Here is a 25007-nt window from a genome sequence, read left to right as displayed (position 1 = left end):
TGGAAAACTCTGAGTTGATGATGATTTTTAAGTGAGCGATTGCTCACTGCTCAGCTTAGAGGGAACTATGGTCAGGAGTGTGTGTGTAAATTTTGCGTTTCTTCAGACAGATAGCGTAGCTGCAGCAGTGTTTCAAAATGGCGTCTGTAAGTGATGTAGGAGACAAGCAGTGTGTCATTGAATTTCTCACTGCGGAGAAAGAAACCGTTGGGAACATTCACAAAGGCTTGTATACAGTTTATGGAGAATCTGCAATCGACAGAAGTACGGTTAGTCGCTGGGCACAGTGGGTGAGGCCTTTAGAAGACATTTCAGCAGAGCTCCAAGGCTTCATGACCAGAATAAGGAGTGGTACCGACAGAGCATACACACCATTGTGTCTTGCTGGAGGAAGGCCATAGAACGGGATGGAGATTACGTGGAAAAATAGGAAGTGTAGAAGAAACCTCCTTCTTTCTTGTGTATAAGTTTCATTGTGTTCAATAAATAATTGTTGAAGAAAAATATGTGATGCATTGTTTTCTGGGTGACCCTCATACGTTCTAAGCTACAACATACTTTGTTATTTATTCATGAATAGGTTGCTACCCTTGTGTTTTCTAACTCAAATATGAAGTATTGTGAGCTGCCCTGAGTCCTCGGAGAAGGGCATCATATAAATCCAATAAATAAATATTGAACTGGCACTGACAGCGCTGCTACAGTATTAGCAGCTTTTTCTTTTCTTTGTATTGCCGGGTCCTGCCCCAATCCAATTTTTGTCATGTTTTTCAAACCACAGTGTATGACTTAACTTGGAAATTTGGTCTTGGTGCAAGCAGGGCTGAATAGACGTGCTGATTATACAATGGTAACTAAAGTAAGACATATTTAAGTGTTGATAGTCAAACTATTTCACAAAGCACCTGAGGGTAGAACAAGCAGCAATGGGTGGAAACTAAACAAGGAGAGAAGCAACTTAGAACTGAGGAGAAATTTCCTGACAGAACAATTCATCAGTGGAACACCTTGCCTCCAGAAATTGTGAATGCTCCGACACTGGAAGTTTTTAAGATGATGTTGGATAAACTTTTGTCTGAAGTAGTGTAGGGTCTCCTGCCTAAGCAGGGGGTTGGACTAGAAGACCTCCAAGATCCCTTCCAACTCTGTTGTTGTGGTTGTTGTTAAAAAATATGAGGTAAATATATGAGCAGTTAGTGATAGCTTCAGAACAGGTTCAAGGTCATGCTGATGTGGAATTTGGATTTAAGGAATTTAGAGTATCTTCAATAAATGGATTGTGATCGAGATGGTGTCCTTCTGTCTTGGAGGTGAGATCTCAACCATTTTCCACCCATCCCACGAACCCCCTGAATATAGCCGTTTTTACATGTAACACATGTATTGTTCATATAAAAGGCAAGAGCCTCACCATCTTGATTTTTTTAAAACCCTCTGCAGACAATCCTGGTTCTCAGTGGTACGATTTGAAAGTCTAAATTTGTTTGTTTCAAGAAGCCACTTAAGATTGTGATCTGTTTGTTTCCTAGGAAGGAGAATATTGGCATTTCTGAGACACGCCAATCATTTTCATTCATAAACAGGTTTGAAGGACTCAAAGCAGTCCTAGTAATCCCATTCCTGTTTTTAAACAAATCCAGATATCCAAGTTAAATTGCAAATATGAAATCTTCCATTTGGGCAATCATAAACTCAGTAGGTTGTGACTTTAACTAAACCTCCAAATCTCATAACAATTTCCAGAAGTGCTACCTTCTTTATTTTATTATTAGAGCTGGAAGGGACCTTGTAGGTCATCAAGTCCAACCCTCTAGACCTACCTTCTAATGTTCAGTGTGCAAGGTTTGGGTTAAGAAGTAACACTGCGGCCGGCATTATTTAAAAGGAAAGAAAACCACGTGAGCATTAAATGACCTGATAAAACCCCATTTTATTATACTCCTAAGAATAAGATGTTTCTTTTCCAAAGATTTTTTCCCCCAATGATGTGAGGAGTTTTCTGCAGGTCAGAAGTTTATTGGTTCCTGTGCTTACGTGAGATGTTCCTCAAAAACGAAGAGACTCTCAGTATCTTTAGAGTATTCTCAGGACTTTTCACCAGGTGGAAACTAGATTTTGCAGGGTGGGTGGGGGGCGTTGTTTTGAAGGCTGGCTCACTCTCTCCCCTCCTGTTTCTAGATGTCGCAAGGGCCAACCAAAGGAAATGGGAAGGAGCAGTTCTAAGAGCGCCGTGGCTCTTTGCGTACGGTTTGGACCAAGTCCATGGCGTGCTTTTTGCGCATCACTTTTTTTAATGCATTTTGTAATTCCTTGGATGAAAATTCATTGAATTTTATACCGAAAATTCATTTTCCTAGCATAACTATTGCGAATTCCTTTGGATACAAGTGTTAATCAAAATGTTAGGTGGCTGATTAAAATAAAAACCCAAAAGCAAATCCCCTAATCAGGTATCTGATTAAAAAACCCAGAGGGAAGAAAACATTAAAAAATAATACATTGAACATAGTTGTTAAAATCCTGATTTATTGGAGATAGCACACATATTGTACCATAATTACGATGTTCCTCTCTCTCTTTTTTTGCAAACACCTCACAAACAATTATTTCAAACATCTCTTTAACTTTGGCTCATCTTAAGCCTTGAGGTTCTGGCTTAGAAGGTGAAATTCTCCTCAAAAATACAGGCCACTGTCCAGTCGTCGCTTTTAACCGCCTTCCTATTATTTCGGAGTAACAATTGTGGAGGTGAAAGATGGTGTACATTTGCAAGATTTCTTATGCTTAAAAGGGCAGGAAAGTATGTTTATAGTTTCTGGGATATTTTTTGTTTTAAGATCTTTGGTCTTCTCCGTTTGGCTCCCTGAGGGAGAAGGGAGGTTGTTTCTCTAAGCACATTCGGTGCTGGTGGGCTCGGCCGAGTGCTTGGCCAATTCCTTCATCATGGCTTCAAGGCGGCTTGCACATCTGTGCCACTGATGCTGGACAGCTCGTTCTTCTGGCTCAGATTCTCCACCTCTGTGGCCACTTGGTCGTAGACATCGGTCAGCTAGGTCTTCATAAGGCTCCTGGCCTTGACCTCCATCCGCACCTTGGGCATCTGCCGAAAGATCTTGGCGGCAAAGAGCCTGGGGGAGCAGATCCTCTCTGGGCCACTGTCTACTGTCTTGGTGGCAGAGGGCTGCTGCTTGACCCGACGTTTGATCTGACAAGCCTGGTGTTTCTTCTGTTTCCTTGGCTGCAGTTTCTTCTGCTTCTGCTTCTGCTTTCGCTTAGCCAGTTGGTGCTTCTGGATTTTCTTTTTCTTTGTGTCTCTGACTTTCCTTTTGCCTTGCTGTTTGGCGGCCATTGTTCTTTCCTCTTGGAAGCCCCTGCTTGAAATGTCATGAGTCTTTGCTGGCAAGGTCACTTATAGGCAGCGCCATGCAAATTGGGCTACACAGGGAGACCTGATTGGCTGGCTATCTTTGCCTTTCTTTGTTACAGCTAGGCTGTCATTGTTACATTAAAATGGTTGTGATCAACAGCTTGATGGACATTTCTATATAATGCCATTCAGTTTCACCCCTTTCATCAGCTATCCTAAAATACAAGGGTTGCCGAGAAAGTAATGCACCACTTTTTTTTCTCTCAGCCTACTGTAATGGTACAAATGCAAAATTTTAGATATACATTATTTGAATTGTCAGGAGCAGTGTTCCCTCTAATTTTTTTTTGGGGGGGGGGATGGAAAAGTATAGTGTCTGAGCGGCAGTTCCTTTGGGACTGGGCGGCACAGAAATATTAAATAAATAAATAAATAAAGAGAATTTCAAAATAAAATACTGTACTGTGTGTCTATAACAGTGAGCTCATAATAGGGCAACTCTATCAATATCAAAATGCCACTTAAATAGTTGAGCTAGTTTCAAACTAGATTTTGATTTTCTTTCTCTCTTCCTTACTCCCATTCTTTTTCTTTCTCTTTTCCTTCCTCTCTTTTTTCTATCTGTTTCTCTCCCTCTCTTCCTCTCTCTCTCTCCTTCCCTCTCACTCTTTCCTTCTTGGCTTCTGGGCAGGTTTGGAAAACTCTGAGTTGATGATGATTTTTAAGTGAGCGATTGCTCACTGCTCAGCTTAGAGGGAACTATGGCCATGGGGCCATGCAGTGATTATTTTGTAGGTTGTCTTGAGCCCCAGGCTTGGTTGAATCTTGCTGAGTGATGCAATCTCCCCAGGTGCCATATGGTGACTTCTGTTGCTAGATGGTAGAGGACTAATCCGATCCTGTCCTGAGGACCATGTCTTAATCCCATCACCCTGGAATTGAAGGGAGGGGACAGGGAACTACTTTGTCTTTAAAACATGTTCCTTCTTTTCTCATCCAGGGAAATTATAATATTCTGCCTTTTTAATATTTCCTAAACTATTTCATTCTTCTACCAGGAGTGGGTAGGTGCTAACTTTCTTCAATAGGAATGAGAGAATTCTGGTCCAGAAATTGCTAATGCTGCTGAAAAGGATTGAGAAAATTTCTGAATGAGACTCAGTTTGGAAAATATATACATTAGAATATTGCTGCATGACTAGAATTATGAGGAAAATATAGTACTTTTTAATTTTTGTGTGTGTATCTTTTAGTCAGTGTTTCCTGGCGACATTACTTCCTTTCTAGGGCTGGGAGGGAGTAACTGGTCCAAGGAGATTCAGCTACCTTTTTCATTGGTGTGGGAGTATAACTCAGTGTCTCCGAGTTTCTAGCCTGGTGCCTCAACCACTGCACCAGACTGGCTCTATTTAATACTTTACTAAATACATTCTGGATGCAGTACTTTTAATTCCACTTTTGACTGATTTGTGGAAGAGCAGTATCTTATCAGCATTCAAGAATTGTCCTGTAGAAGCAACCTGATTGTTTGAGAAGATTACTACAGTCTGTTTGGGTTTAAGTACCTTTTTTGGCAGCTTATTTAAAAAAGCATGAATGCTTATGTAATACTGTATTAATATGATATAATATAATCCTGGTTTCACAGGATTGTAATTGCATACATATTATCTTTATACAGGAAAGACATCTGTATACTTGGCTGGGATCCATGATACACTAGCAGAGATAAATCAGATGGTTTGTTACATAAGTAAAGCAATAATAATAATAATAATAATCTGCTTTGTGATAACTATTTTTGATGCTAGGTTCTGATCTGTACTCTTCAATGTTTTTAATAATTATTTCAATGAAGAGGTAGAATAAATGCCTATTCTAGCTGAAGATAGCACAAATATGAGTGGGATAGTGAATAACCAAAACAAATTCAAGGTTATCTTCAAAGGGCAGAAGAAATGGGTAGATATTAAGAGAATGAAATTTAACAGGGACAACTTCAGGTTCTTCTCTCAGAAAACAGACATTAAATCAGCCATCATTTGTTGGGGGCTGCGTGGCTTGATAGCAATATATATGTAAAGTCTTAAAAGAATTGTTGATTACAGCCTGAATATGGAAAAAGCAATTTATGAAAAGGAAGATATTTCTAAGCTTTGAGACAGATAATACTTTTTGCTATCTGTTGCCCAGGCCACATTTAGAATACTGTATCACTAGAGTTTAAGAAAAATTCAGGCAAACAATCATACATTCTCTCTGGTGAATAATTATTAGAAACTGTAAGACTTAAAGCAGCTAGGACTATAATTTAATTTAATTTAATTTAATTTAATTTAATTAACTTCTAATCATAAGAACAGGAGAGTATGACAGTGATCTTCAAATACTGGAAAGGATATCATACAAGAGTGGTCAACACCTATTCTCAATCTTTGCAGAGTGTAGGGCATAAATCAATTAGTTTAAATTAAAGAATGGAAGATTCGGACTGACCATTAGGAAAAAAAACCACTTCCAAATAAAGTAGCATGATTGTTGAGATAAATACAAAGAAGTTATATGCTCCCCTTCACTGGATGTTTTCAAATGAAGGCCAGACAGCTCTGTCCTGATTATATTTAGATTTATTAGATTTGTATGCCGCCCCTCTCTGAAGACTCGGGGCAGCATAATTTCCATTTTGTAGTGAGCAACAGCATAGACCTGATGGTCTTGCTTTGTTCTTTCAATGTTAAGCTTTTGTGACATCTTAGCAAGGAGGACAACTGTTCTTAACCTGATGTTCTCCTGATCTGTTGGACTTTAGAATGGAATAGAATAGAATTCTTTATTGGCCAAGTCTGATTGGACACACAAGGAATTTGTCTTTGATGCATATGCTCTCAGTGTACATAAAAAAGATACATTTGTCAAAAATCATGAGGTGCAACATTTAATGATTGTCATAGGGTACAAATAAGCAATCAGGAAACATTCAATATTAATATAAATTTTAAGGATACAAGCAACAAGTTACAGTCATAAGTGGGAGGAGATGGGTGATAGTAATGATGAAAAGGCTAATAGTAATAGTAATGCAGCCTTAGTGAATAGTTTGACAGTGGTGAGGGAATTATTTATTAGAATGATGGCATTCAAAAAAACTTCTTGTGTCTAGTTGTCTTGGTATGCAGTGCTCCATAGCATCGTTTTGAAGGTAGGAGTTGAAACAATTTATGTCCTGGATGCGAGGGGTCAGTAAATATTTTCACGGCCCTCTTTTTGACTCATGCAGTATACAGGTTCTTAATGGAAGGCAGGTTGTTTTTTCTGCAGTTGTGATTATTGCCTGAAGTTTGTGTCTGTCTTGTTAGGTTGCAGAACCGAACCAGACAGTTATAGAGATGCAGATGACAGATTCAATTATTCCTCTGAAGAATTGTATCAGCAGCTCCTTGAGCAGTTTGAGCTTCCTGAGTTGGCGCAGAAAGCATATTCTTTGTTGTACTTTTTTTGATGACATTTTTGATGGTAGGTGACCATTTTAGGTCTTGAGATATGATAGAACCAGGGGTGGGTTCCACTTACCTTCATCACCGCTTCGCATCGCAACATCCCCTCATGCAATTTCATTTCCGCTCAGTGACAGGATTCAGATCGAAACACAGCTGAAGAGCTGATCAACTGTATTTCGGACAAAGAAATAAAGGTCAGTATAAACCCCGGCGTGGGTGGGAGGACCCTTTTTCAAGCACCGGATGAGGAGAAGCCACCCAAACATGGAAAAAATTCCCCCCAAAAGATGGTGGTGCCCACGGACCAGCACTGATTGTTCTGGTCACACTATGAGCCTAGTGGTGCGACCAGAACAACTTCCTGTCTGTATGTGGTTTCATCGTTGTCTCGAATGAGACCAATCACTGTTGTATCATCTGCAAACTTCAGTAGTTTAACAGTTGGATTGTTTGAGATGCAGGCATTGGTATATAGAGAGAAGAAAAGTGGTGAGAGTAAACAGCCTTGGGGGACCCCTGTGCTAATTGTACAGGTATCTGATGTGATTTTGCCTAATACTGCTTTCACCTGCTGCTTCCTGTCTGTTAGGACTTAAAACGCCAGACTCTTCAGCTGTTGTGCTCAAATGGCCAAGAGCTGGAAGGCTGGCAGAGCATATAGTTTGGACAATATTGCTTGGAGCAAGAAAACTGCTTGGAGAATATTCTGAAAGGCAGCTAAACTGCACCAGCTTTTGAATTTTTGAAGCCATAGATCAGGGGTCCTCAAACTTGGCCACTTTAAGACTTGTAGACTTCAACTCTTAGAATTCTCCAGCTAGCATAGCTGGCTGGAGAATGCTGGCAGTTGAAGTCCACAAATCTAAAAGTTGCAAGTTTGAAGACCTCTGCCATAGTTGGATGTTCCTCTTGTAGAACATTTCCAAAGCTAGATTATTCAGTGACTGAGACATCATCAGTCTTTATCACATTCTTGCAGATGTTGTCATACCCTGATGGCTAAGTGATCTCAATCTCAGTTCAGTTTTAGATCAGAGAAGGAAAATCTGTAAAAGAATCTAATCAGGCAGCTGCAGCTCGTATGGCAGTTGCTCTTCCTCTTCCTTATTCCAACTGTATAATCTTTGACAAGTGTTCTTCACAATTACTGTATATGCACGGTCCCAGAATATCTCCGGGACTGCCTTCTGCTGCACAAATCCCAGCGACCAGTTAGGTCCCACCAGAGTTGGCCTTCTCCAGGTCCCGTCGACTAAAGAGGGGAAGAGCCTTCTCTGTGGCGGCCCCAACCCTTTGGAACCAGCTCTCCCCGGAGATTAGGATTGCACCCACCCTCCTTGCCTTTTGTAAACTTCTTAAGACCCACCTTTGTTGTCGGGCATGGGGGAATTGAGACATCTCCCCCGGCCTATATATTTTATGCATGGTATGTTTGAATGTATGTTTTATTTTAAATAAGGGTTTTTTTAGTTTTTTAAATTATTTAGTTTTTTAATTATTAGATTTGTTACCGTATATTGTTCTCGTTATTGCTGTGAGCCGCCCTGAGTCTATGGAGTCTAATTAATAATAATAATAATAATAATAATAATAATAATAATAATAATAATAATAATATGAAACAGTTCTATTTTTCACATGTTGTTAAGGTAAACCGAAACAGATTACCCCAGATTGGAATTCCTTATGTATTATCCCAACAGAACAGTTTCTGCTGGTTGAACTTGGAAACTTGTGGCCATAATTCATGAAGAAAGATGTCAAAATCAAATGTGCATAAATAATAGTCAATTGGACTAGGACTGACAGAGGTGGCTAAAATATCTGCTGGAATTCTTCAACAATACAGAACAGGTATCTTCACCATAATGTTATTACACACTGTACATCAGACTTGAAACATATGTTTCAGTATTATTTCATCTCTTAGGAGTTATCTTTCTTAATGCTTAGAGATGGTCAGCCAACTATGACAACCTCTAAGTTAAAACATTCCAGCTAACTTCGTCTTCTCAGCCATTTTACTTTTCTAGCACAGCTAATTTATACTCAGGTTGTATGTACAGGGAGGAGGATGTGTTTTACTTCATCGACTTATTCATTTGCATTAGGGTTATTTGTAAACATCAAGTTTTTAAGCACGTTGATGCCTGCTCGTTTGGCATTGCTTTGGCTCCATTCCTGCCAGCATCCACTTCTTGAACTCATGATGAGAAGGAGTCATGGACTCTCTTTGGAATTTTTTCTTCTTCTTGATGTGGCAATCATTTAAAAATGGTAGCTAATTAATAATAGCTCTTTCATTTTAAAATCATTATACACATGTTGATTTCTACTAGGCTGTTCTCTACATTATACTTATGAAGATAAACTTCATGTTAGTAATTTTGAACTTGATTTGGCAGAAAGACACACAGGTCAGGAATTAAAAAACACAATAAAACCAGTTAACATTAACATTTAGCCAAATGTTTTCTTCAGTAAAAGATATGATCTGATTAGCTATGTCTCCACATGGTCTTGCAGCTTTTTGCACTTGCACAGTGAGATTTTTCAGGAATAAGACTGGCTTTTTGCCAGTAGTCTCAAAGAGCCATGCCAATGGACTTGTCTCCACTTGGTAGACTCATGAGGAGAATGGGTGTTCCATAATCTTTTGTCTTATGTGTAAGGGATCCAATATGCAAACAGTTTGGATGGAACAGGTGCTCCAAATAAGGCAGGCCTGGTGCAACTATACAAAAAGAAATGAAAAGTACAATGCACGAGAATAAAAAATAAAGGGCAAAAATATTTCACATTCAAAAAGTTTTACGTGCATCACTAAAGTGTCTTGGCCTTGTCATAAACTGCTATAAATTGGAATATCAATAAATTACATATCAACAAATGCCTATCTAATTGGAGAACAGATGCTTCCATCCCCACATCTGTGCCTCTATTTGTGAATATTTGTACAAATATCTAGTTGGTCACACAGATGTTTGGGGAATGCCTGCATTCACGTCTGGATAAAGAACTAATAGAAACTCATGCTGCATGAAGATCTAAATGGACTAGAGTGAATTGACTTCAATGCTAGTCTAAATACAGCTGAAACAAGCTGCTCATTTATCACTGTAATTGGCACTTGGAAGACAGACTTGGATCTGTGAGGTCTCAGCCATGATTGCCTGACTCACTGAAACTTTGTCAGGCATTAATACCCCAACTAAACAGTCTCCACTACAGTTTAAAAGCAGGAGACAGCTTAATCAGACCAGTTTTATATAATAACTTCAGACTAGGATTGGTTTATTTATTTATTTATTTGATTTTTATGCTGCCCTTCTCCTTAGACTCAGGGCAGCTTACAACATGTTAGCAATAGGACTTTTTAACAGAGCCAACATATTGCCCTCACAATACGGGTCCTCAGAATATTACAATACAGTATTGGTTACAAGTAATATTTAGTAATTTCTTGAAAGTTTTGTTCTGGACAAAAGAGGCTCCTGTTCTACTTCTTTCTGAAGGTGCTTTTCTACTATTTTTGCAATACTGATTAATTTTATTGTGGCAAAGGAGTCCTGGGTGCTGCTGTGGATTCTATTGTCACACACTGATCCATCCTTGTGCAGCTTCTTTGGCTGATCTGAGCAAAACTGAAAGGAGGATGACTTTGGGATGTCATGGGAATGCCAGATGTCCATGAGGCTGCATGAGGCTGGAAAAGTGACCGAAGGGTGAAAAATGGGAACATTCTCAGGAACACTCATTAATCACTTCTCTCTCATGCTATGCACACCACCCATCCACCCACCCACACATCTTGGTAAGCTTTTAAGTAAGCAAAGCCCAAGAGTTTCAAATGTTATCCATGTTACCTTCAGCAAATCTTTTTCCTTTGGAAACAAACAAAAAAGCTGATATGCAGACATCTTGGCATCATGTTGTTCTCTGCAAAAATGAGTCTGCCCAATGACCTTGTCAAATAAATAAACAAATAATGAGCTTGTAGATATGGCAGTGTATAACCTGGCTTTATTCTGAGGACATTAAAAAAAGATTGAATCATTGTTCAGTATTCTATGTTTGGAATTGTGCCTGAAACACAGCACTGAAAACCAACAAATCCAGGACACATTTGAACTGGTCAGAAAGATGGTTAAGCCATGTCTGGACTTCCAAATAAAAATATTATTGTCTCTCTCTACCCCCCCCCCCCATGCAATTTTACAGCATGGCAATTAAACATTTACATATGTTAAAGGGTTAAATAAGGTCCAGGAGGGAAGTGTTTTTAATAGGAAAGTGAACACAAGAACAAGGGGACACAATCTGAAGTTAGTTGGAGGAAAGATCAAAAGCAACATGAGAAAATATTTTACTGAAAGAGTAGTAGATCCTTGGAACAAACTTCCAGCAGACGTGGTTGGTAAATCCACAGTAACTGAATTTAAACATGCCTGGGATAAACATATATCCATTGTAAGATAAAATACAGGAAATAGTATAAGGGCAGACTAGATGGACCATGAGGTCTTTTTCTGCCGTCAGTCTTCTATTGGTAGCCTTAGAAATCGTGGAAGCATATAAAATTAAATACTTTAAAAATTTGGAAGATGCTTCAACAACTCGAGTTTGGTAATTTGGCACAAAAAGGAGGATTTGTGTTTTGCTCCCAGGTTCTGGAGTGCCCCATCGTTAAATTATTTTAATGCTGATTTGATCCTAACTATATGGGCATGCATAAGCGCACCAGCCTGCATACAGTCCCTTGTCCTAATGTTTCTCTCTTACTAGTGTCATGTATATAAATATTTTAATATACTCCTCAAAATAAATAAATAAAGGGAACACTCAAATAACACATCCTAGATCTGAAAGAATGAAATATTCTCACTGAATACTTTGTTCTGTATAAAGTTGAATGTGCACAACAGCAGGTGACATTGTTTGTCAATCAGTGTTGCTTCCTAAGTGGACAGTTTGATTTCACAGAAGTTTGATTTACTTGAAGTTATATTGTGTTGTTTAAGTGTATCTTTGTATACGTGGTACCAATACGTACTTGACAAAATAAATAAATAAAATAAAAATATAGTTTTTATATTTTGTACTTAAATTTTTAAAGCAGCCTCAAATGTTTATAAAACAAAAAAGGCAGGGTATTCTTACACACGGAATAATAAATTAATATTCCTTTTTTAAATACAGTATTTGCATTTATTAGCATGTATTATTTTCTCCGTTGGTGTTTTATTCGCAAAGAACACCGTTCACCTCCAACGTCTGAGGGAGTCAAATATAACACTTCGGCCATAATTTTTATAGAGTCGCATACTTGTGGAAGGGGGTGGTGGTGGTGTAGTGCTTTCTGCAATAGTTGAAACGAAAAGGGGAATCAGGTCATTCCCGAAAGCCGGAGTCGAAGCGGGTCGCAGCCTTGAACTTACAGCCCGCCCGCGGGAGGAGACGAGAGAAAAAAAAAGAACTTCTCCCGCCAGGTCTCCAGACGAGGGAACGCTCCCTCGGCCCCACATTTGGGCAAGCCAACGTCACTCGCAAGGCAACAAGGCGCATGCGCCTCGAGGTCTAGCAAATTTAAAAGGCGGTAGGACGCGAGCCGGTTTGCGATTTGAGCCCTGCACGTAAATCCGCCACTCGGGGGCTCAGGAGTGGCTTCTCCTTTGAGAAAGAAGGCGTGCGAGCGGCTGCGTCTCTATTTCCAGGTACTTTTCCAGCAACACGCGCGCTAGTTGTTTCCGAGCCTCCTCTTCCTCTTTCTCTCAAGTCAGTTCACGCGTTTGCTGCTGCTCTGAAAGAGCCGGGACCGCTTTGCTGGAAAGAGCCTCTTCTCGGCTCCGTCCGGCTTTGCAATCGGTGGGACGCCTGGGAAAGTGAACGGGGTGGAAGTAGCCCCGGCGCCTCTTCTCAGCTCGGGCAATGTCCTCTGAGGCTCTCCGTGGGGGAAGACGGGGAGGCCGGCGTCCTCCGTTGCTTTTCTCCCTCCTCCTTCTCCTCCGGCGGCAGCGGCTACCGCTGCGGAGTAGTTGGGTCAGGGTGAGTAGAAGGAAAAGAGCCGCCTCAGTATTTGGAGTAAGGACGTTGTTGGCAACCGCTTCAGTATTTGGAGGTGACCGCAAGTCGCCCCGCCGCAGAAAGCGCTTTTTTTTTTTTTTTGCTCGATCATCGCAATCTCGGCTCTTTTTTTGGAAACTCTTATTAGACTCTCGTCTCCGGAAAGGGGTGGGGCTGCCGGGAGGTATGAGTCACATAATATTATAATCGCGGGGTTTGTTTTGGTTGAATTCGGCGGGCGGAAATCTCCGGCGCTCCCCCATCTGCTCGGGGATTCCACGTTTTTTTTGAGGTTGCTCCGTCGGTTCCCGGAGTTACTTCCGACCCGGAGCCGGTTGGGTTTGGGAGCTGCTCATTGGATACGTGGCGTCGGGAGAAATGTCGCGGAGAAAATGAATGTTTGGCCCCCTAGGTCAGTGTTTCCCAACCTTGGCAACTTGAAGATATTTGGACTTCAACTCCCAGAATTCCCCAGCCAGCGAATGCTGGCTGGGGAATTCTGGGAGTTGAAGTCCAGATATCTTCAAGTTGCCAAGGTTGGGAAACACCGACCCAAGTTAATGTTGCTGCTTTAATGAGCGGTAGTTTTATAAGATGGCGAAGGAATTCCGCCAAGTCCTGAGGGGGGGGGGGGGGAAGGATAATCGAGTTAGCTTCATTCTTGAACTTCTCTCCCCCCCCTTTCCTTTAATAGTTCCTTTCATGAACTCCTGCTCTCTCCTACTAGCTAGGTAGCCTGAGCTTTCTAAAGTTTGCTACCAGTAATTGTTGGAAATCCATAGAGCACAGATTCAAATTTGACATAGCCCAGTTGCTGCTCTAGCTTACCAAGTACAAAAACATGTTCTTAAACCTCTTTCATCAGTCAAGGGAGACATTTCAGATTCTTTCCTCTTTCTTCCTGCTGTATTCTGTGTTGTTATTAACATTTCTATAAGTTCTATAAGTATAACTTATATATATACATAAAAGATTGATGGCAGGAAAAGACTTTGTGGTCCATCTAGTCTGCCCTTATACTATTTCCTGTATTTTATCTTAGGATGGATATATGTTTATCCCAGACATCTTTAAATTCAGTTACTGTGGATTTACCAATCACGTCTGCTGGAAGTTTGTTCCAAGCATCTGCTACTCTTTCAGTAAAATAATATTTGCTCATGTTGCTTCTGATCTTTCCCCCAACTAACATCAGATTGTGCCCCCTTGTTCTTGTGTTCAGTTTTCTATTAAAAACACTTTCCTCCTGAACCTTATTTAACCCTTTAACATTTAAATGTTTCGGTCATGTCTCCCCTTACCCTTCTGTCCTCCAGACAATACAGAGGTATAAACTTATATAATGCATATATGTTTAATTAATAATAAATAAATTTCTGGAAGCTGAAAATCCACATCTAGAAATGCAGAAATTTTGTTTTAAAAGTTTGTCTTTACCTGGGGTAGGCCTGCTTTCCAGGGCTTTTGTTTTAAAGATCCAAATGCGGTGGCATGAAATTATCTGCAGCTAGTAACTCCAAGGTTTCCTTAGAAAAATCTGTATTGATTGCTGCTATCCAATAAAGCTAAGCTGCTAACTTTGAAGCAAAGGTATTTTCAGTTGTGACAACTGGGTTGCTCATTAGGGCCTTGTGACTTTGGGTGAAGAAAATTGTCTTGCTGTCCAGAAATGTGGAAACTACATTACCATATTGTCAAAAAATTCTGGGAGCTGGTACTACAGTGATATAATGAGCCACCCTGAATCTACGGAGAAGGGTGGCATAGAAGTCCAAATAATAAATAAATAATAAGAGGATGCAATCTGACCAGGGCTTTTTAGTAATTAGTATTTAAATTTAGTATGTAAAGATTGGGGAGATGGGTTGTTAAAAAATAAAATATTGGATAAAAATGTTTGTTTATAATTTTGTTCCAATGCTACATTGACATGTTAGTTGTTTTCAAGCCACCTAACATCTGTTATGCTGTGTAAAGCCATAAATAACTGAATGTTATATTTAGTTACTGTGACCCAGGACAACTTGGTCACATGGACTACTGCCCAATGAAAAATAAAATGGCAGCTAACCCAGATACCTGATACTGTTTGAAGCAGTAGATCTGATGTTGTTGGTAAGGGTGATAAGTGTTGTTTGACAATAATAGTAATAAAAAGTATTACATGATTGGCTCTTCATTTAAGAACTGAACTCAAGCCGTGGCCCAGAACATATAATTGAAGTAAGATCTGTTTCATGTAACGCTTTTCCCACTACATGTTCCAAATTGTTTTATTGACCACTTCAGAATTATATGAAGGATTGTGAGATGCATGAAGGAGAGGAATGCAGGTTGGACAAGGAAAGATTCCTTCCTCTTCCCCAAAATTGAGTTTGCCATGGATTCTGCCAACCAAAGAATGCAGCAGAAACTTCACAGCTGGGCATGTAAATTGGTGTCCTTGATTAACTCTGATAGACTCATAGGGTTTGGTCTCTTTCTCAAACAGAAAACTAAGCTCCAGCATTGATTTCATAATGCCCTCGCCACAACTAATGTGTAAGAGGTAGATTGGTTTGTGGTTAAGAAATGATGTTTGTCTAATAATTAACTAAACTATTTCCTGCTCTAAAGGGATAGCAATTGTCCCTTAACTTTCTGACACAGACCATAAGTTGATTGTAAATCAGTAATAATCTATGTGAGTCTTTCTTTTAAAAAAAAATAGATTAACTTATAGTACCCAAAAACAGACCATGTGTTTGTATAACTTTGTTAGCTCTGCTTGTGGAACAGGTCTATGAAAATCAAGTTTGCACACTCCTGTATCAGCACAAGTTAATCCAATAAAAGCTATTGCCTGTGGTTTTTAAAAAAAAATAAAAATCTTAGCATTGGGGAAACCAAATAATGGATTTTAAATAGTACTAAGCCTTTATGACGGATTGGGATATAACCCTAGTGTTTTACTTGGGATTATCTGAAGAATTGGACACCTGCTAAAACAAGCATCTACCTATAATTTGCTGCAGCAATAATGGAAATGGCAAATATTTGAGTGATGAGTAGGTTTAGCTGCTTTCAGTTAGGTTCAGCTCAGAGCTAGTGAGTTGATAGAGTGATCTAGGCTCACTCATAACATTCTTTGCAGTTCTTCATGAACTTCCTCCTTTTGGGTATCAGAGGAGGATTTCTAAGAATCTCAAAATTATGTTGGGGGATAAAATTGGGTATGGCAAATGATCTTTATTCAGTCAGGCATAAGTGGATAAAGTAGTCCTGGAAGGCAGACTATAATTAATAATAATAATAATAATAATAATAATAATAATAATAATAATAATAATAATAATAGTAGTAGTAGTAGTAGTAGTAGTAGTAGTAGTGTTCTAAATCATGCACAAAAAAGCACTGAATACTTTGAGGTATTCTAGGGGCTCTTTCTCACCTAACAGATACGTTGAACCACAACTCACATAGTTCCAAGGATGTATCAATTATTGTGGCAGAGAATTACAATGTTTGCAGTGTTCCTACTCTTTGCACAATTGCATATGGAGAAGACACAGGGTTGGCCTAAACTATTTCTAAAGTGTTCCTGTGTTTGCAAGTAAGATAGTGGCGTATCAGTCTAGACCAGTGATGGCGAACCTTTTTTTCCTTGGGTGCCGAAAGAGTGTGTGTGCACGCTATCACGTATGTGCAAGTGCCCACACCCATAATTCAATGCCTGGGGATGGCAAAAACAGCTTTCCCCACCCCTCTGGAGACCAAAAACAGCCTGTTTCCCAATTTCTGGTGGACCCAGTAGGCTTGTGTTTCTCCCTCCCCAAGCTCCAAAGGCTTCCCTGGAGCTGGGGGAGGGTAAAAACGCCCTCCTCCATCCCCCTAGAGGCTATTTGGAAGCCAAAAACGTCCTGCCAGAGCCTCTATGAGCCAAAAATCAGCTGGCTGACACACACATGCACGTTGGAGCTGAGCCAGGACAACGGCTCACGTGCCACCTGTGGCACCCGTGCCATAGGTTCGCCATCACTGGTCTAGACAGTGGTGTAGCAAACCTAACTTTCTTCTCATAGCATTCATCTATCCTTAGTTTAATTTGTGTTCTATCGCAAAAATGGAAGCTTAAAGTCAAGCATTGCCATATAAATGTGAGACTGGTTTTAGATCAATAGGAACTGATCAGTAGAATGTTGTTTGTTTTACTTTGAAAATTACCTTCATTTCTGTCTTTGTATTTGATAAACTGAAAAATAGTCACTGACATATCTCCAAATTATTGTCTCCTTGATTCTACCTTTGCAGTGCCTTTAAAAAGCAATTCCTGATTCCCACATATGTAGTACAGAAATTTTGGGCTCAGTTGCAGTCGTAAGTTGAATTTCAACCATAACTGAGCCCAACATTTGTGTTGCTAAGCAAGACCATTGTTAAGTGAATTTTGCCTCATTTTACGACTTTTTCTTGCCACTGCTGTCAAATGAATTACTGCAGCTGTTAAGTTAGTAACATGTTAAGTGAATCTGGCTTCCCCCCTGACTGCTTGTTAGAAGCCTGTCAAAGGTAATCAAATGACCTCAGGACACTGCAGTCCTCACAAGTGTGTGTCAGTTGCCAAGCATCTGAATTTTGATCATGTGACCATGGAGATGCTGCAATGCTCATAAGTGTGAAAAATGGTTGTAAGTTACTTTTTCAGTGCTGTTTTAACTTCAATAGTCACTAAATAAACTGTTGTAAGTCAAGGACTTCCTGTATCATAGAACGTGTTCTAAGTCAGAGGTGTTCAAACTTGGTAACTTTAAGACTTGTGGACTTCAACTCCCTAGTTGAAGTCCACAAGTCTTAAAGTTGTCATGATTGGAGATCTCTGTTCTAAGTGCACAGAAGACTCCTTCCATTTTATTTATTTATTTATTTATTTATTTATTTATTTATTTATTTATTTATTTATTTATTTATTTATTTATTTATTTATTTATTTATTTATTTATTTATTTATTTATTTATTTATTTATTTATTTATTTATTTATTTATTTATTTATTTATTTATTTATTTATTTATTTATTTATTTATTTAGTCCAATACACAATGAGGGTTTTAGTGAGTATATATCAATATACACATAGTAATACATGATGAAGGTTATAGAGGAGATACTCATAGTAAAATATATCTAAGAAAGAATAGAAAAGAAGATATAGGAATAGAATATATAGGAATAGAATATATAGAATATATAGAATATAGTAACAGAATATATATATATATATATATATATATATACACACACACACACACACACACATATATATATATATATACACATACATATACACATACATATACTTATACACATACATACATACATACATACATACATACATACATACATACATACATATATATATATATACATAGGAATAGAGTATATCATGAAAGAATAGAAGAAGAGATATAGGATATATAGGAGAGTAATAGGACAGGGGACGGAAGGCACTCTAGTGCACTTGTACTCGCCCCTTACTGACTTCTTAGGAATCTGGATAGGTCAACCGTAGATAATCTAAGGGTAAAGTGTTGGGGGTTTGGGGATGACACTATGGAGTCCGGTAATGAGTTCCACGCTTCGACAACTCGGTTACTGAAGTCATATTTTTTACAGTCAAGTTTGGAGCGCCTAATATTAAGTTTAAATCTGTTGTGTGCTCTTGTGTTGTTGTGGTTGAAGCTGAAGTAGTCGCCAACAGGCAGGACGTTGCAGCATATGATCTTGTGGGCAATACTTAGATCTTGTTTAAGGCGTCTTAGTTCTAAACTTTCTAGGCCCAGGATTGAAAGTCTAGTCTCATAGGGTATTCTATTTCGAGTGGAGGAGTGAAGGGCTCTTCTGGTGAAGTATCTTTGAACATTTTCAAGGGTATATATTTGCATCTGATTTCTTTGGCTAATTTGTTTTGCTGGTAAGCACCAAAATTCACTTCCCAAATACAGTATTACAGTACTGTATTCCGAACTGCAACTTCACCTCCCTTTGGAACCAACTGCCCCTGGAGGTTCGCACTATCCCTGTTCTACCGGCCTTCTGGAAAGCCATTAAGACCTGGCTTTTCCGGTGGGCCTGGGACCATGAATGTTTGAATGTTATTAATCGGGTTATTGACTGTTTCTATATTTTATTTTTGACACTGTGACTTTATGCTTTTATATATTGTTAGCTGCCCAGAATCCACTGGAGTTGGGCGGCACACAAATCTTGTTAAACATTAAACATTAATGGCAGCCAATTCTGATTTCTGTCCAATCTACTGTCATACAGGGATTGTTAGTCTGTATTGTTACTTGCCAAGAGAGTTTCAGGGACATTTTCAATCAGGCATTTCTGGATATGAGAAATACCACATCATCTCCCAAAAAACTATGGATTAGATTTACCTTATGTTCAGGTAGGCAGTACTGTGTTATCATCCCAAGAGGATAATTATCATTCCTGAACCTAATGTTACCTAACACTCCTATTGTTATCTGAGTGTTCAGAAAAACAATTTCTAATCTCTGTGGTTAAAGTCCATGTTCATGTGCAAGAGACACAAAAGCTCTAAACTTCAGACAGGTATAGGTGTGAGTGCAGGCAAAGGAAAACCCAACTTCATGTTTTGAAAACTACTTAAGTGCAGCCTAATGTATTACAGGAAAGGCAAGAAAAGCATGTGGACTTGGCTGTCTCAGGAAAAAAGCCATGCAGCTTTTTTCATTTCTTTTTTTTATTTCTGAGAATAATCTCTTTATTCCTTGTATTTGAAAATTGTTCCTTATTGTTCTGTATTGACAGATTTGTCAGTCAAAGGGACAGGATTTGTTTCACTCCAAAGCAGCATTGTATGTCATCTATCTAATCTATCATCTATGCTATTTTGTTACATTTTGCAAAATGGGAACTAATCATGAATTATCTTCAGATATAATAGGCTTAGTTTTCAAACTGGCTTTATTAAAAGTTTTTTTTTTGGTATGATGTGATGTTGGGAGGCCCATAGGGCTTTCTGAATCTTATTTCTCAGTTATATTTCTCAAACGGAAGCAAGTCCATAGGTGGCATTATAATACGTACTCATATTCATTTCCAATTAGTTCTGGTTAACTCAGTTTTGCTCACTGTAATTACTATTTCATCAAAAGAGAGAAAGAGGTTGAGCATGCATACTTTCTTTGGTATAGGTATGTGTTTATCTTTACTTGTGCCTTGCCAAATTTTTGAAAAAGTAAAATAAACAAAAAATCTAAGAGATTAATAGAAGGGGGGGAAAAGACAGGGATCCCAAAAGGAGGAAAATAAACAAATAAACTTATCACCCTTTTGTAAATGTTGTACCACTAACTTACAAAATGTCCAGGTGTAATGGTCACTGCTGTAGATTATTTTGGGAGTAGCCAAATGGCAGCTTGTCTCAAAAGTAGGGTGGATGAGTGGGTGGAGGAAGTGAGAGCCTTAATATCATGCCTCTCCTTTACTGCAGTCAGATGGATCAATAGGGAAATAAGTGGCTTGGTTCCATTGGGCAGTGTTATGAATTTCATCACCTTTGCATATTGGGCCGGCCAATAAGCAGAGTGATTAAACATACCATCCTGTATATATTAACTCCAAAGTTCACAGTGACTTACACAAAGCTTTGTGAGAGTTGCACTGAGCCTTGTGCAAGCCACCCTGGATACTGCATTTCTCAGGTGACAAATGTAAGATCGTTTTTGCATATTATTTGTATTTTCTGTAATTGCATCATTGTAACTGAATTTGGATGGGAGGAATAGAATCCTAGCATTGCTATTTTAAGGTTTAAGAGTTACCTGAAATTCTTGGTGACTACCTGACTTTACTTATATAGTTTTCTTGTAGGGAAATGGTTTGCCATTACCTTTTTTCTAGATGTTTTTTCAACCTGTTCAAATTCTATGTTTTTACTTCTGGGCAATATGAAAATATGAATGGCCCCAGGAAAACAAATCTCAGACTTTGACATCAGTTAAATCTGTCTTTACTGTATCTTTCCTTCTCTATATAATTGTTTGTTCGTGGGTATTGACCTGATTCTTATGTTGTATATTCACTACCTAAAATGCACAGTAAGTGCTTTTTGGAAAACAAAGTGCATCATTTATAGAAAGCATAATTTGAAGGCACCAGATAGGTGTATGAGAGGGAGGAAGTTTTCTACTCCATGTATATTGTCCATGATCTTTGATCTGAAAAGTTGTGATTTCTGAAGATATGAAACATAAACTACTAACGGGAAAAGAATATGCCTGTAATTTTCAGAGAGTGCCAGGAAAATTTCCCCACCCTGTCTGCATAGAGTGCCAGTAAGTAAGTGAGAGAGTTCATGTTTATAGTTAGCCTTGTTCTCCTCAACCATACTGTGTGTACTAAGTCTTAAAATTTTCAGCAGCCAAATTCAACTTGGAGTGCAAACTTAACAAATCTTCAGTTGCAAAAACCCATTTTCCTTCTTTTCCTGTTGAGAAACTAAAAGGATAACAGGAACTGATTATGTGGAAAGCCTTCAATTAATTATCCCAGTTGTACAAGAGATTTAGCTGGTGCTTTATTTGAAAGGAATTATTAAAATCTGAACAATCAAGTGATTTGTCATAAATCCTGGCCATGTGATATATTGCAAGACATATCTTAACCAGTTTTAGCTAAATGGTGACTCTTTGGGAAAATGAATATAAGTAATACCAGTTTTCTAAGAGTGGTCTCAGTCATTTTAGTAGACTACTGAGGAACTTGTGTCTCAACCATAATTCCTACTTCCCCTCATGAAATTAGAGCAAATTGGAATTGTGGTTAAGCAATAGCCCGAGAGCCATAGGTTTCCACAGTTCTACTTTAGAAATTGATGGTAAAATAGTTATAGTTGCCAAAAGCTTAAATCTCATACTCTCAAAAGAAATGTTGATAAGCTAGGGAAATGCCTTTCTTCTTAAAGAGATAATTGGGCTGATATGATTTTCAGAAATCACTGAGAAGAATGGGATTTATGTGGCAAAATGGCACATAGGTCACTCATGAAAGAAAAGAGAGGTGACTCTTTCAAAACCTGGCATTTTCAACCTCACTGAAGACACAAGAATTGCCTCTTCCTAGTACTACATCCACTCTCTCTTAAAAGTATGCTGTAACGGAAATTAGTCCATATTCTGTCTTTTTTTCGTTTATAAGGTTCTGGGGTTTCCACGCTATGCCCCTCTGACGATCAGCAGCAGGTTTCTTCTTTGCAGTGGTCAAAAATTACAATGATGACATTAAAGAGCTGGCATGATTATAAATAGCTAGAATGGCAGACCACAAAACTGCCACAGGCAAAAATGCGTTAATTCCCATGTGATTACAAAAGGGGCCATTAGTATATTTGCAACTCAAAGCCTATCCCTCACAGAAGAGCATAAGGTCATGCTTTTCAACTTCAGTCAGAAAAATGTGATAAAGCTTAAGAATTTACTATCCTAATTTCTTCAAAGCTTCTTGGGGCTGAGACATGGAGTAATGTGGTTGTCTCCTATCACTACAGTACTGTTCTATACCAAATAAGGCCTCTCTATTGGCGACAAATTATCTTCCCGTTCAAAAATGTTAACTAGGGTTGGGGTTTTTTGTACTGGATTAGCCAGTCAATAGCTTATATTTTTGCCAGAAAGAATTTATTTGGGTTTCACATGTTGTACGAGTGGATAAGGTGGTTTGTTCAATTTTAGCTTATTATCTTGGATCTGAATTGGCTATAATGTGTTGGATTCTATGTGCAACCATGATTTGTTTTAAATTCACCCTTTTTGTTTTATGGTATGTTAGTAATAGTTACCTATAAAGGTTCCATAGGATCCTTCATTAGTTTCCCTTCCATTTGGAGCCCTCAGGATTCAGTCTGCAATGTATCTTGTATCAAATATAGTTCTCCCTCTACATCTGCCCCGAAAGTCCCCCGAAAAAGGCAAAATGGAAAATGGAAATAATTGTCTTTGACAGCATGACGAGGCACTGTCACAAAAAGGGGGAGCAAAGTTAGTTGCTGCTGTTTTCAGTCTGACCTTTGCATTTTTGAGATTCTTGATGTCATGGAGTGATGTTAAACTGGCAAAGTATTTGTTTCTGTTCAGGGCTAAGCTGTGAAGTGTGTGTGTGTGTGTGTGTGTAATGAAAACTTCAAATTATCTCTTTTTTTAATTTCTAAATTCATGACTTTTGGTGGCTTTGAATTTTATTCTACAACTTTACAGCAAATGTAACATTGGAAGAACTATGAAGAAAGAAGGAGATTTTAAAAAAACTTAAATTCACGCTGGATTCAAAAGACTAAAAGTGCCAGAGTGTGTAAGAGATATAATATTAAAAATAAGTGCTAAAAGCAATATAATTTGGATTTTTAAAAAACAACAACACTGCATTGCTTTCAGAATGATAAAAAGGTAGGTGTGAGACAGCGAAAATACTTGTAATGCCAAGAGATAATGAGGTATATTTACACATAGGTAATTACGTCAAAAGAGTGATACTGGTAGTTGTTAACTCTGTAACACAATGCTGTATCTTCACACTATTACTATACTTCCTCTTGCCATTCTCTCAAAAAATCAGCCATTTCAAAAGAATGGTATATTATGAAATGGAGGTGGGGATAAGATGGATAGCAAAGAAAGGAAAATACATTTTTTGCCTATAATTAGGTGGAAAAGGGAAGTAGCACCTTGTGCGAATTGATCATGCGACTGTGAGGCAGAGAAGTTTTCAGATGCACATGCAAGTTATGCTCTGTTGGAGATTGAAGGCAGAGTTGCATATGAAGGGGTTCCAGATCTGGATAAAAGTTACAAAAAACTATAACAGTCTGCAATTTCATCCCAGTGTAGTGCAGATCATGTGTGTCTCTTTTTGCTTTGGATATGATGTGCAGCTGAGTTTTTTCTTTGCCAGAAAGTTGGATTAAAAGATATGAGCATTTCCCTTCATGTTTATTGTACTGGTTTAGCCAATCAATAGCTTATATTTTTGCCAGAAAGAATTTATTTGGGTTTCACATGTTGTACAAGTGGATAAGGTGGTTTGTTCAATTTTAGCTTATTATCTTGGATCTGAATTGGCTATAATGTGTTGTATTCTATGGGCAACCATGATTTGTTTTAAATTCACCCTTTTTGTTTTATGGAAGAGCATCTTAAAACAAAGTTAAAGTGTTTTAAACTTGCAACTGCGTCCAGATTTTAAAGTGAATTCAAACTATCTTGACCTGAAAGTAATTATTTGACAGTGGAAGGTGAATAAGGATGAAGGCCTCTGCTGAGGAACTGACCAGCCAAAGCCAAAGAATGGTCCATGCATGGCCTTATAGCAGTTTTGCACTCTTGGTCCTTATCTTGAGATATGGGAATATTACTGCCACTTAGAAGTTACAAATATATTTTATCATTATTTAGTAAAAATCAAAGCTTTGGTTGTCTTACGCCGCTTACCCTCCGGTAACCTTCCATACCCTGTTGGAATGAAGTATGTGTGAAACGTGGCATCTTCAGAAATGGCATTTCTGGACCAGGCCCACTGCTCACTTCACATCCTTCAAGAACGCAGGCAGATGGTCAAATGCAGCCGAGCACAAGAAGAAGCCTGGATCTCTTCCATGTGCATTAAGAAGAAGAAAAAGCGATAAAACCCAAAGCCCCCAAATGGCTGGGAAGAAAAGGAAACGCCCGGGGCACTGCTACACAATGCCCAACTTAAAACTCTTAGAAATGGGGACTCTTTCCCTAAACGCAGAAGGGGTGGGCTGGGAGGAGCTTGGTGTGTGTATTGTTGGATATATACTACTCCTGGCTGCTGTTGTTTCTGTTACTGGAGAGCTGGCTGGGCCACCTGTTGGGTTTTGACACATGGGAGAGGCCGCTGCCCTTTTTAACATTGGCTGCTCTCCTCTTCCCCCCTCGTAGAGTTCCCTCTCTTTTCCCTTCCAAATTGTTGTCTTCTGTTTACAACTGTCCCATTGTCGGGCTCCGCTAGAAGTAGCTGAAGGTGGTGGGGGGGGGGATGGGACTGTTTCAGGC

General features: G+C 38.8%; 1 protein-coding gene and 1 pseudogene across 4 annotated transcripts in view; one reads left to right on the top strand and one right to left on the bottom strand.

Moving 5' to 3' along the window:
• Positions 1-2888: 2888 nt before the first annotated feature.
• On the bottom strand, positions 2889-3349 carry LOC139165680 (late histone H2B.2.2-like; annotated as a pseudogene).
• A 9064-nt stretch (positions 3350-12413) lies between these two features.
• The window catches only part of SLC45A3 (solute carrier family 45 member 3), a 70441-nt gene continuing 57847 nt past the window's right edge, over positions 12414-25007 (top strand). Inside the window, exon 1 of one of the 4 annotated variants that reach the window (XM_070745519.1) lies at positions 12414-12578. The gene's annotated coding sequence lies outside the window, so the exon portion shown is untranslated. Of the gene's footprint in view, positions 12579-12711; positions 12910-25007 lie in introns of those variants that run through there. The other 3 variants (XM_070745520.1, XM_070745522.1, XM_070745521.1) reach the window with 3 other exon arrangements.

This window comes from Erythrolamprus reginae, chromosome 3, assembly GCF_031021105.1.
Source record: "Erythrolamprus reginae isolate rEryReg1 chromosome 3, rEryReg1.hap1, whole genome shotgun sequence".
Classification (NCBI taxonomy): Eukaryota; Metazoa; Chordata; class Lepidosauria; order Squamata; family Dipsadidae; genus Erythrolamprus; species Erythrolamprus reginae.
This window is presented reverse-complemented; position numbering and strand designations above follow the sequence as displayed.